The sequence below is a fragment of the Oryctolagus cuniculus genome, chromosome 19 (genome assembly GCF_964237555.1).
Source record: "Oryctolagus cuniculus chromosome 19, mOryCun1.1, whole genome shotgun sequence".
Taxonomy (NCBI): Eukaryota; Metazoa; Chordata; class Mammalia; order Lagomorpha; family Leporidae; genus Oryctolagus; species Oryctolagus cuniculus.
In genome coordinates, this window is record NC_091450.1 from 44,598,748 (window position 1) to 44,612,602 (window position 13,855).

Here is a 13,855-nt window from a genome sequence, read left to right on the forward strand (position 1 = left end):
CCTCCATGGTAGGGCTCACTGCCATCAACACCCTATAGGGCCAGACCCTACTGCACTCCTAGACCTCCAGGGATTGGACTCCACTCCCCATGCTGCCCTAAAGGGCCAGGCCAAACTCCTCTCAACACCCTCCAGGGCCCGGCCCCTTCCCCTCAACACCCTCCAGTTCCAGGACCAGCTCCCCTCCTCACCCTCCAGGGCCTGGGCTCCGCTCCCCATGCTGCCCTCCAGGGCCAAAACCCACTCCACACACTGACCTCCAGGGCCGGGCCCCACTGCCCTCAACACCCTCCAGGGTTGGACCCTGCTCCACTCTTCGCCCTCCAGGGCCGGGCCCAGCTCCTCACCTTACCTTCCAGGGCCTGCCCCCCACGGCTCAAAGCCATCCAGAGGTGGACCCCACTCACCAACTCATCCCCCATGGCCTGGGCCAAACTCCCCTCCTCACCCTCCAGGGCCGGGCCACACTTCCCTCAACACCCTATAGGACCCGACCCTGCTCCACTCCTCAAGCTCCAGGGCCAGGCCCCACTCCGCACACTGCCCTCCAGGGCCGGGCCCAGTACCCTCAATGCCCTCCAGGGCTGGACCCTGTTACCCTCCTCGCCCTCCAGGGCAAGGCCTTGCTCCACGCCTAGCCCTCCAGAGCCTGGTTTCCACACCCACACCCCTGCTCACCCTCATGGAAAAGGGCCCCACTCCAAACCTCACCCTCCAAGGCAGGGCCCTGAACCATTCCTCACCCTCCAGGGCCTGGGCCCTGCCACCCCACGCTTCTCTCCAGGGCTGGCCCAACTGCCCTCAACACCACCCAGGGCCGGACCTCACTCCACGGCTCGTCTTCCTGGGCCAGGCTCTGCTGCACTCCTTGGCCTGCAGGGCTGGGCCCAGCTCCCCTAGGCATGGCCTTAGCCAACCTCCAGGGCTGGGGCTCACTCCCATACTTTCCCTGCAGGTTCGTGCCCTGCTCCCCTGAGGTATGGCCATGGCCACACTCCAATGCCATCCCCACTCCCCACGCTGTCCTCCAGGGCCAGACCCCACTGCCCTCAATGCCCTCCATGGCCTGGAACCTACTCCACTCCTCACCCTCCTGGGCCGGACCCAGCTGTCCTCCTTGCCCTTCAGGGCGGAGCCCTGCCCTGCTCAAAGCCCTCCAGAGCTGACCCCTCTCTCCTCCTCGTCCTCCCAGCTCTGGGACCTGCTCCACTCCTTGCACTCCAAGCCTGGTCCCTGCTCCCATCCCAGCCCTCCACGGTCGGGCCCACTGCCATCAATACCCTATAGGGCCAGACCCTGCTGCACTCCTAGACCTCCAGGGATTGGACACCATCCCCATGCTGCCCTTCAGGGCCAAAACCCACTCCACACACTGACCTCCAGGGCCGGGCTCAACTGCCCTCAACGCCCTCCAGGGTTGAACTCAGCTCCACTCTTCACCCTCCAGCGCCAGGCCCAGCTCCCCACTTTACCTTCCAGGGCCTGCCTCGCACTGCTCAAAACCGTCCGGAGCCGGACCCCACTCACCACCTCATCCCCCGTGGCCTGGGCCATGCTCCCCTCCTCACCCTGGAGGTTGGGCCCCACTCCCATGGCAGCCCTCCAGGGTTGTGCTCCAATTCCCTCAACACCCTATAGGGCCGCACCCTGCTCCCCTCCTCAAGCTCCAGGGCCAGGCCCCACTCCCCACACTGCCCTCCAGGGCTGGGCTCAACTCCATTCCTCGCCCTCCTGGGTCGGGTCCTGCTCTCCTCCTCGCCCCCCAGTGCCAATGCCTGCTACCTTCCTCGTCCTCCAGGGCCTGGGCCCCCTCCCATCGCAGCCCTCCATGGCCGGGCCCACTGCCCTCAACGCCTTCTAGAGCGTGACCCTGCTCTACTCATCGCCCTCCAGGGCCAGTGCCTGCTCTCCTCCTTGCCCCCCAGGGCCTCGGCATACTCCCCACGCTGCCCACCAAGGCCAAGACCCTCTGCCCTCAGCACCTTGTAGGACTGGACCTGCTCCACTCCTAGGTCTCCAGGGATTGCACTCCACTCCCCACGCTGCCCTCCAGGGCCCGGCCCCACTCCCCTCAACACCCTCCAGGGCCAGGACCAGCTCCCCTCCTCACCCTCCAGGGCCTGGGCTCTGCTCCCCATGCTGCCCTCCAGGGCCAAAACCCACTCCACACACTGACCTCCAGGGCCGGGCCCCACTACCCTCAACGCCCTCCAGGGTTGGACCCTGCTCCACTCTTCGCCCTCCAGGGCCGGGCCCGGCTCCCCACCTTACCTTCCAGGGCCTGCCCCCCACGGCTCAAAGCCATCCAGAGGTGGACCCCACTCACCACCTCATCCCCCATGGCCTGGGCCAAACTCCCCTCCTCACCCTCCAGGGCCGGGCCACACTTCCCTCAACACCCTATAGGACCCGACCCTGCTCCACTCCTCAAGCTCCAGGGCCAGGCCCCACTCCGCACACTGCCCTCCAGGGCCGGGCCCAATATCCTCAAGGCCCTCCAGGACTGGACCCTGTTGCCCTCCTCGCCCACCAGGGCAAATCCTTGCTCTACGCCTAGCCCTCCAGAGCCTGGTTCCCACACCCACACCCCTGCTCACCCTCGTGGACAAGAGCCCCACTCCAAACCTCACCCTCCAAGGCTGGGCTCTGCTCCCCTGCTCACCCTCCAGGGCATGGGCCCTGCCACCCCACGCTTCTCTCCAGGGCTGGCCCAACTGCCCTCAACACCACCCAGGGCCGGATCCCACTCCACGGCTCGCCCTCCTGGGCCAGGCTCTGCTGCACTCCTTGGCCTCCAGGGCTGGGCCCAGCTCCCCTCAGGCATTCCCTTGGCCAACCTACAGGGCTGGGGCTCACTCCCATACTTGCCCTGCAGGTTCGTGCCCTGCTCCCCTCAAGTAGTTGCTGGCCTATTCCAGGGCGAGTCCCCACTCCAATCCGGGCCCTCGAGGCCTGGGCCCCCCTCCCCTCCTCACCCTCCAGGTCTGGGCCCATCTCCTCATGCTGCCCTCCAGGGCCAAGTCCTACTCCCCACACTGCCCTCCAGGGCCAGGCCCCACTCCCCTCACCACACTCCAAGGCTGGGCCCTGCTCCCGACCTCGCAATCCAAGGTGAGACCTGGCTCTCCTCCTCAACCTTCAGGGTCAGGTTCTGCTCCCCTCCTTGCCCTCCAGGACCTGGCCTCACTCCCCACGCTGCCCTGCAGGGCCGGGCCCCACTGCCTTTAACACCCTCCAGGGCCAAGCCCTGTACCCCTCCTCACCCTCCAGGGCTTGGGCCCAGCTCCTCACACTGCCCTCCAGGGTTGGGCCCCACTACCCTCAACACCCTCCAGGACCAGACCCTGCTCCACTCCTTGAGCTCCAGGGCAAGACACCGCTCACCTCCTCGCCCTGCAGGGCCGGGCCTGCTCCCCTCCTCGCCCCCCAGAGCCAGGTCCTGCTCCCGTAAGGTGTGTCCCTGGTCTCCATCTAGGGCCAGACCCGCTCCCTACTTGCCTGTCATGGCCTGGCCCTGGCTCCCATTGCTGCCCACTAGGGCCAGGCCCCGCTCCCCTCCTCACCCTCCATGGCCAGGCCCTGCTCCCCTTAGCTTGTTCCTGGCCTCCTTCCAGGGCCACACCCTGCTCCCCACTTGCCTTTCACAGCCTGGACACAACTCCCAATGCTGCCCTCTAGGGCTTGTCCCCGCTGCCCTTCTCGCCCTCCAGTGCTGGGCCCTGCTCCACTCCTTGCCCTCCTGGATCAGGTCCTGCTCCCCTCCTCGCCCTCCTGGGTCGTGTCGTGCTCTCCTCCTCGCCCACCAGGGCCTGGGCCCCCTCCCATCGCAGCCCTCCATGGCCGTCCCTCTGCCCTCAACGCCCTCTAGAGCCAGACCCTGCTCCACTCCTCGCCCTCCAGGGCCTGGGCGCTTCTCCCCATGCTGCTCTCCAAGGCCGGGCCCCAATGCCCTCCTCGTCCCCCAGGGCAGTGCCTGCTTTCCACCTTGCCCCCCAGGGCCTCGGCCTACTCCCCACGCTGCCCACCAAGGCCAAGACCCACTGCCCTCAGCACCTTGTAGGACTGGACCTGCTCCACTCCTAGATCTCCAGGGATTGCACTCCACTCCCCACGCTGCCCTCCAGGGCCCGACCCCACTCCCCTCAACACCCTCCAGGGCCAGGACCAGCTCCCCTCCTCACCCTCCAGGACCGGGCTCGGCTCCCCACCTTACCTTCCAAGGCCTGCCCTGCACTGCTCAAAGCCGTCCAGAGGAGGACCCCACTCACCACCTCATCCACCATGGCCTTGGCCACACTCCCCTCCTCACTCTCCAGGTCTGGGCTCCACTCCCATAGCAACCCTCCAGGGTCGTGCTCCAATTCCCTCAAGACCCTATATGGCCGGACCCTGCTCCCCTCCTCGAGCTCCAGGGCCAGGCCCTACTCCCCTCCTGGCCCTCCAGGACCAGGCCCCAATACCCTCAACGCCCTCCAGGCAGGTCCCTGCTCCCCTTCTCACCCTCCAGGCCAGGCCCTGCTCCCCTCCTGGCCCTCCAGAGCCTGGTTCCCACACCCACACCCCTGCTCACCCTCGTGGACAAGGGCCCTACTCCAATCCTCACCCTCCAAGGCTGGGCTCTGCTCCCCTCCTCATCCTCTAGGGCCTGGGCCCTGCCACCTCTCGCTACTCTCCAGTGCTGGGCACCAAGACCCTCAAGGCCCTCCAGGCCTGGACATTGCTCCCCTCCTCACCCTCCAGGGCCTGGACCCACTCACCTCACCCCCTCCAGTCCCAGACTCTGCTCACCTCCTCGCTGTCCATGGCCTGGTCCCCGCACCCTGCCTCGCCCTCCAGGGCATGGGCCCTGCTCTTTTCAATGCCCTCCAGGTCCAGACCCCAGTGACCTCAACGCCCTATAGGGCAAACCCTGGTCCCTTCCTGAACCTTCAGGGCCTGAGTCCCGCTCGCCCCGCTGCCCTCCAAGGCTGGAACCCACTCCCCTCAGTGCCCTCCAAAGCTGGACCCCGCTTTCCTCCTCGCCCTCTAAGGCTTGGGCTCCTATCTGCACACAGCCCTCTAGGGCCTGGCCCCACTGCCCTCAACACCACCCAGGGCCGGATCCCACTCCACTGCTCGCCCTCCTGGGCCGGGCTCTGCTGCACACCTAGCCCTCAGGGCTGGGCCCAGCTCCCCTCAAGCATGGCCTTGGACAACCTCAGGGCTGGGGCTCTCTCCCATACTTGCCTTGCAGGGTCGTGCCCTGCTCCCCTGAGGTATGGCCATGGCCACACTCCAGCGCCAGTCCCCACTCCCCACGCTGCCCTCCAGGGCCAGACCCCACTGCCCTCAACGCCCTCCATGGCCTGGGGCCTGCTCCACTCCTCACCCTCCTGGGCCGGACCCAGCTGTCCTCCTTGCCCTTCAGGGCTGAGCCCTGCCCTGCTCAAAGCCCTCCAGAGCTGACCCCTCTCTCCTCCTCGTCCTCCCGGCTCTGGGACCTGCTCCACTCCTTGCCCTCCAAGCCTGGTCCACGCTCCCATCCCAGCCCTCCACGTTCTTGCCCATTGCCATCAACACCCTATAGGGCCAGACCCTGCTGCACTCCTAGACCTCCAGGGATTGGACTCCACTCCCCATGCTGCCCTGGAGGGCCAGGCCACACTCCTCTCAACACCTTCAAGTCCAGACCCCGCTCCCCTCCTCACCCTCTAGGACCGGGCCCCACTCCCTTCCTCACCACCCAGGGCCAGGGCCTGCTCTCCTTCTTTGGACTCCAGGGCTGGGCCTCGCACCCCTCCTTGCCCTCCTGGGTTCAGCCCTGCTCCCCTCAGGCTTGGCCATGGCCACCTTCTCTGGCTCAGCCCCCCTCCCCTCCTTGCCCTGCAGGATCGGGCCCTGCTCCCCTCAAGCAGTTGCTGGCCTATTCCAGGGCGACTCCCACTCCAATCCGGGCCCTCGAGGCCTGGGCCCCCCTCCCCTCCTCACCCTCCAGGTCTGGTCCCATCTCCTCATGCTGCCCTCCAGGGCCAAGTCCTACTCCCCACACTGCCCTCCAGGGACAGGCCCCGCTCCCCTCACCACACTCCAAGGCTGGGCCCTGCTCCTGACCTCGCAATCCAAGGTCAGACCTCGCTCCCCTCCTCACCCTCCAGGGCCTTGACCCCATTCCCCTCCTAGCCCCCAGGGACAGCGCCTCTTCTCCTCACGCTCCAAGGTCAGGTTTTGCTCTGCTCCTCACCCTCCATCCAGGGCCTGGGCCCTGCTCCCCATGCTACCCTGCAGGGCCTGGTCCCACTGCCTTTAACACCCTCCAGGGCCAAGCCCTGTACCCCTCCTCACCCTCCTCGTCCTCCTGGGTCGGATCCTGCTCCCCACTTCGACCTCCTGGGTCGGGTCCTGCTCCCCTCCTCACCCTCCTGGGTCGGGTCCTGCTCCCATCCTCACCCTCCTGGGTCGGGTCCTGCTCGCCTCTTGCCCCCAGTGCCAATGCCTGCATCCCTCCTCGCCCTCCAGGGCCTGGGCCCCACTCCGCTGCTTGTCCTCCTGGGTCAGGTCCTGCTCCCTTCCTCGCCCTCCAGGGCCTGGGCCCCCTCCCATCGCAGCCCTCCATGGCCAGGCCCACTGCCCTCAATGCCCTCTAGAGCCTGACCCTGCTCTACTCCTCGACCTCCAGTGCCAGTGCCTGCTCTCCTCCTTGCCCCAGAGGGCCTTGGCGTACTCCCCACGCTGCCCACCAAGGCCAAGACTCACTGCCCTCAGCACCTTGTAGGACTGGACCTGCTCCACTCCTAGATCTCCAGGGATTGCACTCCACTCCCCACGCTGCCCCCCAGGGCCCGACCACACTCCCTTCAACACCCTCCAGGGACAGGACCAGCTCCCCTCCTCACCCTCCAGGGCCTGGGCTCGGCTCCCAATGCTGCCCTCCAGGGCCAAAACCCACTCCACACACTGACCTCCCGTACGGGCTCCACTGCCCTCAACGCCCTCCAGGGTTGGATCCCGCACCACTCTTCGCCCTTCAGGGCTGGGCCTGGCTCCCCACCTTACCTTCCAGGGCCTGACCCACACTGCTCAAAGCCGTCCAGTGATGGACCACACTCACCACCTCATCCCCCGTGGCCTGGTCCACGCTCCCCTCCTCACCCTCCAGGGAGGACCCCACTCCCATGGTCGCCATCCAGGGTTGTGCCCCACTTCACTCAGCACCCTATCAGGCTGGATCCTGCTCCCCTCCTCAAGCTCCAGGGCCAGGCCCCACTCCCCACACTGCCCTCCAGGGCCAGGCCCCCATACCCTCAACGCCCTCCAGGGCTGGTCCCTGTTCCCCTTCTCGCCCCCCAGGCCAGGCCCTGCTCCCCTCCTGGCCCTCCAGGGCCTGGTTCCCACACCCACACCCCTGCTCACCCTCGTGGACAAGGGCCCCACTCCAATCCTCACCCTCCAAGGCCGGGCTCTGCTCCCCTCCTCACCAAACAGGGCCTGGGCCCTGCCCCCCATGCTACTCTCCAGGGCCGGGCTCCAATACCCTGAAGTCCCTCCAACCCGGAAACTACTCCCCTCCTCACCCTCCAGGGCCTGGACCCACTCACCTCACCCCCCTCCAGGGCCAGACCCTGCTCCCCTCCTAGCTGTCCAGGGCCTGGTCCCCGCACCCCTCCTCGCCCTCCAGGGCCTGGGGCCCGCTCTGTTCAATGCCCTCCAGGTCCAGACCCCAGTGCCCTCAGCGCCCTATAGAGCCACACCCTGATCCCTTCCTGGCCCTTCAGGGCCTGAGTCCTGCTCACCATTCTGCCCTCCAAGGATGGACCCCACTGCCCTCTATGCCCTCCAGTGCAGGACCCTGCTGTCTTCCTCGCTCTCCAGGGCTTGGGCTCCTATCTGCACATGGCCCTGTAGGTCCAGGCCCCACTGCCCTCAACTCCATCCAGGGCCAGACCCCACTCCACTGCTCGCCCTCCTGGGCCAGGCTCTGCTGCACTCATTGGCCTCCAAGGCTGGGCCCAACTCCACACACTGCCCTCCATGGCCTGGGGCCTGCTCCACTCCTCACCCTCCTGGGCTGGACCCAGCTCCCCTCCTTGCCCTTCAGGGCTGAGCCCTGCCCTGCTCAAAGCCCTCCAGAGCTGAGCCCTCTCTCCTCCTCGTCCTCCCGGCTCTGGGACCTCCTCTACTCCTTGCCCTCCAAGCCTGGTCCCTGCTCCAATCCCAGCCCTCCATGGTAGGGCCCACTGCCATCAACACCCTATAGGGCCAGACCCTACTGCACTCCTAGACCTCCAGGGATTGGACTCCACTCCCCATGCTGCCCTGGAGGGCCAGGCCACACTCATCTCAACACCCTCCAGGGCCAGACCCCGCTCCCCTCCTCACCACCCAGGGCCAAGGCCTGCTCTCCTCCTCACACTCCAGGGCTGGGCCTCGCACCCCTCCTTGCCCTCCTGGGTTCAGCCCTGCTCCCCTCAAGCATGGCCATGGCCACCTTCCCGGGCTCAGCTCCCCTCCCCTCCTTGCCCTGCAGGATCGGGCCCTGCTCCCCTCAAGCAGTTGCTGGCCTATTCCAGGGCGAGTCCCACTCCAATCCTGGCCCTCCAGGCCTGGTCCCCCCTCCCCTCCTCACCCTCCATGCCTGGATCCATCTCCTCATGCTGCCCTCCAGGGCCTAGTCCTACTCCCCACACTGCCCTCCAGGGCCAGGCCCCAGTCCCCTCCTTGTCCTCATGCCCTGGGCACGCTCTGCTCGCTGCCCTCCAGGGCCGGACCCCAAACCCCTCCTCACCCTCCAGGACCTTGACCCATTCCCCTCCTAGCCCCCAGGGACAGTGCCTCTTCTCCTCCTCACCCTCCAAGGTCAGGTTCTGCTCCCCTCCTTGCACTCCAGGGCCTGGCCCCACTCCACACGCTGACCTGCAGGGCGGGGCCCCACTGCCTTTAACACCCTCCAGGGCCAAGACCTGTACCCCGCCTCACCCTCCAGGGCTTGGGCCCAGCTCCTCACGCTGCCCTCCAGGGCTGGGCCCCACTACCCTCAACACCCTCCAGGACCAGACCCTGCTCCACTCCTCAGGCTCCAGGGCAAGACACCGCTCGCCTCCTTGTCCTGCAGGGCCGGGCCTGCTCCCCTCCTCGCCCCCCAGAGCCAGGTCCTGCTCCCATCAGGTGCGTCCCTGGTCTCCATCCAGGGCCAGACCCGCTCTCTACTTGTCTGTCATGGCCTGGGCCCGGCTCTCATTGCTGCCCACCAGGGCCAGGCCCCGCTCCCCTCCTCACCCTCCATGGCCAGGCCCTGCTCCCCTTAGCTTGTTCCTGGCCTCCTTCCAGGGCCACACCCTGTTCCCCACTTGCCTTTCATGGCCTGGACCCTGACTCCCACTGCTGCCCTCTAGGGCTGGGCCCCACTGCCCTCATCGCCCTCCAGGGCTGGTCCCCGCTCCACTCCTTGCCCTCCTCTCTCGGGTCCTGCTCTCCTCCTTGACCCCCAGTGCCAATGCCTGCTCCCCTCCTCGCCCTCCAGGGCCTGGGCCCCCTCCAATCGCAGCCCTCCATGGCTGGGCCCACTGCCCTCAATGCTCTCTAGAGCCAGACCCTGCTCCACTCCTCGCCCTCCAGGGCCTGGGCTCTTCTCCCCACGCTGCTCTCCAGGGCCGGGCCCCAATGCCCTCCTCGCCCTTCAGGGCCAGTGCCTGCTCTCCTCCTTGCCCCACAGGGCTTCCGCCTACTCCCCACGCTGCCCACCAAGGCCAAGACCCACTGCCCTCAGCACCTTGTAGGACTGGACCTGCTCCACTCCTAGATCTCCAGGGATTGCACTCCACTCCCCACGCTGCCCTCCAGGGCCCAGCCCCACTCCCCTCAACACCCTCCAGGGCCAGGACCAGCTCTCCTCCTTACCCTCCAGGGCCTGGGCTCTGTTCCCCATGCTGCCCTCCAGGGCCAAAACCCACTCCACACACTGACCTCCAGGGCTGGGCCACACTGCCCTCAATGCCCTCCAGGGTTGGACTCTGCTCCACTCTTTGCCCTCCAGGGCTAGGCCCAGTTCCCCACCTCACCCTCCAGGGCGTGCCCCGCACTGCTCAATTCGTCCAGAGGAGGACCCCACTCACCAACTCATCCCGCATGGCCTGGGCCACACTCCCCACCTCACCCTCCAGGGCCTGCCCCGCACTGCTCAAAGCCGTCCAGAGCAGGACCCCACTCACCACCTCATCCCCCATGGCCTGGGCCATGCTGCCCTCCTCACCCTCCAGGTCTGGGCCCCACTCCCATGCCAGCCCTCCAGGGTCGTGCCCCACTTCCCTCAAGACCCTATCGGGCTGGACCCTGCTCCCCTCCTCGAGCTCCAGGGCCAGGCCCCACTCCCCACACTGCCCTCCAGGCCCAGGCCCCAATACCCTCAATGGCCTCCAGGGCTTGTCCCTGTTCCCCTTCTTGCCCCCAGGGCCAGGCCCTGCTCCCCTCCTAGCCCTCCAGGGCCTGGTTCCCACACCTACACCCCTGCTCACCCTCATGGACAAGGGCCCTACTCCCATCCTCGCCCTCCAAGTCCAGGCCCTGCTCCCCTCCTCACCCTCCAGGGCCTGGGCCCTGTCACCCGACGCTGCTCTCCAGGGCTGGGCCCCACTACCCTCAAGGCCCTCCAGGCCCAGACACTGCTGCCCTCCTTGCCCTCCAGAGCCTGGACCCACTCACCTCACCCCCCTCCAGGGCCAGACCCTGCTCCCCTCCTGGCTGTCTAGGGCCTGGTCCCCGCACCCCTCTCTCCCTCCAGGGCCTGGGCCCTGCTCTTTTCAATGCCCTCCAGGTCCAGACCCCAGTGACCTCAGCTCCCTTAGGGCCATACCCTGATCCCTTCCTGGCCCTTCAGGGCCTGAGCCCCACTACCTCCGCTGCCCTCCAAGGCTGGAACCAACTCCCCTCAATGCCCTCCAAAGCTGGACCTCACTCTCCTCCTCACCCCCCAGGGCTTGGGCTTCTATCTGCACACGGCCCTCTAGGGCCTGGCACCACTGCCCTCAACACCACCCAGGGCCGAACCCCACTCCAATGCCTGCCCTCCTAGGCTGGGCTCTGCTGCACTCCTTGGCCTCCAGGGCTGGGCCCAGCTCCCCTCAGGCATGGCCTTGGACAACCTCCAGGGCTGGGGCTCACTCCCATACTTGCCCTGCAGGTCGTGCCCTGCTTCCCTGAGGTATGGCCATGGCCACACTCCAGCGCCAGTCCCCACTACCCACGCTGCCCTCCAGGGCCAGACCCCACTGCCCTCAACGCCCTCCATGGCCTGGGGCCTGCTCCACTCCTCACCCTCCTGGGCCGGACCCAGCTGTCCTCCTTGCCCTTCAGGGCCGAGCCCTGCCCTGCTCAAAGCCCTCCAGAGCTGACTCCCCTCTCCTCCTCGTCCTCCCGGCTATGGGACCTGCTCCACTCCTCGCCCTCTAAGCCTGGGCCCTGCTCCCATCCCAGCCCTTCATGGTCGGGCCCACTGCCATCAACACCCTATAGGGCCGGACCCTGCTGCACTCCTAGACCTCCAGGATTGGACTCCACTCCCCATGCTGCCTTGGAGGGCCAGGCCACACTCCTCTCAACACCCTCCAGGGCCAGACCCCGCTCCCCTCCTCACTCTCTAGGGCCGGGCCCCACTCCCCTCCTCACCACCCAGGGCCAGGGCCTGCTCTCCTCCTCACACTCCAGGGCAGGGCCCTGGCCACCTCCCAGCAATGGACCCTTCTCTCCATGCGATACTGAGCAGGGCCTGGCTCCCCTTGGGCGCTGAATTAGCCACCCATGAGTTCTGGGCCCCACTCCTCTCCTTGCCCACCCGGGCCTGTGCCCAGCACCCATTGCTGCCCTCCAGGGCCACACCCCACTCCCCTCACCAACCTCCAGGGCTGGACCCCGCTCCCCTCTTTGCCTTCCAGGGCCTGGGTTCAGCTCCCCACACTGCCCTCCAGGGCCGGTACCCACTCCTCTCCCTGACTGCCTCATTCTCCCATGCTCGGTAGCTGCCTGTCCCTGGGAGTACAGGCTGGTCCTCCATGTGGTTTGAGCGTGCAAGTCCCTCCTGTTCTTCAAACCTGTCCTGTGTACGTGCACGGCACTAACTGATTTGCATTTATGATCTCATTTCATCCCACCAGGAGCCCTGTCATCACTGGATCGTCTTTCTCTGTGCAACCTGGCTCCTACTACCTCTCTGCCTTGTTAGGGACAACCTTCTCCTCCCCCCGCCTCTAGTTCACCCTCCCTCCTGTGCCCTCTGTCCCGAGCCTCCATGGTCCTCCATATTCCTTGTCCCAATCATCTGGATGACTCCAACGTATCTCTGGGGGTCTCCGTGTAAGTCACTGCCCCGGGGAACATGCTGGGTGGCACGTTGGATCCTCCTGTGGCTGTGACAAGCTCCCTCCTGCTGTCTCCTTCATGTATTGTACCTTGTGTTTTTCTTTTATTTGACAGGTAGAGGTATAGACAATGAGAGAGAGAGAGAGAAAGAGAGAAAGAAAGAGAGAAAGAAAGAGAGAGAGAGAAAGAGAGAGAAAGAGAGAGAGAGAGAGAGAGAGAGAGAGGTCTTCCTTTCATTGGTTCACTCCCCAAATGGCCGCTATTGCTGGTGCTGAACCAATCTGAAGCCAGGAGCCAGGTGCTTCTTCCTGGTCTCCCATGTGGGTGCAGCAGCCCAAACACTTGCACTGCCTTCCTGGGCCACAGCAGAGAGCTGGACTGGAAGCCAAGCAACCGGGACTAGAACCCAGCGCCCATATGGGATGCCAGCACCACAGGCGGAGGATTAACCAAGTGAGCCACAGCGCCGGCCTGTACCTTGTGTCTTGTAATGACCCATTCTTCAGCTAGACGGTAAGGTCTAGAAGGTGTAGTTTTTCTTTCTTTTATACTCATCTCTTCGTGTAGTCCCTCGTGTATGGGAATGAGAGTCAGGCTCTAGCAGAAGCTCATGTCATATTAGTTAATGTATAATCAAGGCTACACCCAGGCCCCCAAGTTCTCACTCATGGGTCCTGTCTAGGCCCCACCCACTGATGCGGCCAGAAGCCACCTGGAAAGCAACACCTCGAAGAACACGACTGCCTGCTGGGAGCAGCTGTTCCGCCCAGGTCCAGGGGAGAATCTTGTGGTTGTACTGGAAGCATCAGGGCAACCATTTTACAGGCTCCTAGGAAGCAGGAAGAGGAGGGCCTTAGAGATGCCCCTTTCCACCCACTCCCAGCCTGCCCAGGAAGGAGCCACAGGAAGGCCACAGCAAGGCCACGTAAGTGCAGCAGCTCCAAAGTGGGCACTCAGGAAGAAAGCCATCAGAACAGGAGGCACCGCTTGGAGGACCCTCGTGGTGCTGCAAACCAGGCCATCTGTAGACACCACTGCCTGCCTCCTGACTCAGCCCTTGGATGAGGATGAACGGTCGCTGAAGATACTTCCAGAGAATTTTGTGGTTGAGAACTGAAACTGCTCTTTTGACCTGACAACAGAGGAACAACCCGATACCCAAGGGAAGGAGACTGGACAATGAGGGACACTCGCGGAGAGGGTGGCAGCACACATGGTGCTGAGAGTCTCTGGCCCCAAACCCCTGGCTCAGCTGACACTTTCTTGTTGAGAAAAATAAAGCAGAGGAAAAGAGATAATATTGCAGGGAACTGAACCTTTTATTCTGTAACAGGGTTAGTTCCAGAAAGGTCTCTGCACCTTGGACAATCTCTGCTTTGATTTTGAAACATTGCTCATGGCTCAGTAAGGTCTGAACAGTGAGGCTGTGAGCATGAAGTGGCCTTTGTCCTTTGTCCTATAACCTATGTCCTGTAGCCCGTGTCCTATGTCCTGTATCCTGCGTCCTGTAGCCTGTGTCCTATGTCCA

At 65.2% G+C, this 13,855-nt stretch overlaps 1 protein-coding gene across 4 annotated transcripts in view; it reads left to right on the forward strand.

Annotated features, from left to right (window-relative positions):
- Positions 1-13,640, forward strand: part of LOC100340380 (serine/threonine-protein kinase MARK2) — an 84,712-nt gene extending 71,072 nt beyond the window's left edge. For 2 of the 4 annotated variants that reach the window (XR_011384371.1, XR_011384375.1), the window contains 2 exons: positions 12,123-12,321; positions 13,010-13,640. The gene's annotated coding sequence lies outside the window, so the exon portion shown is untranslated. The remainder of the gene's footprint in view (positions 1-12,122; positions 12,322-13,009) is intronic. The other 2 variants (XR_011384373.1, XR_011384376.1) reach the window with 1 other exon arrangement.
- Positions 13,641-13,855: the final 215 nt, after the last annotated feature.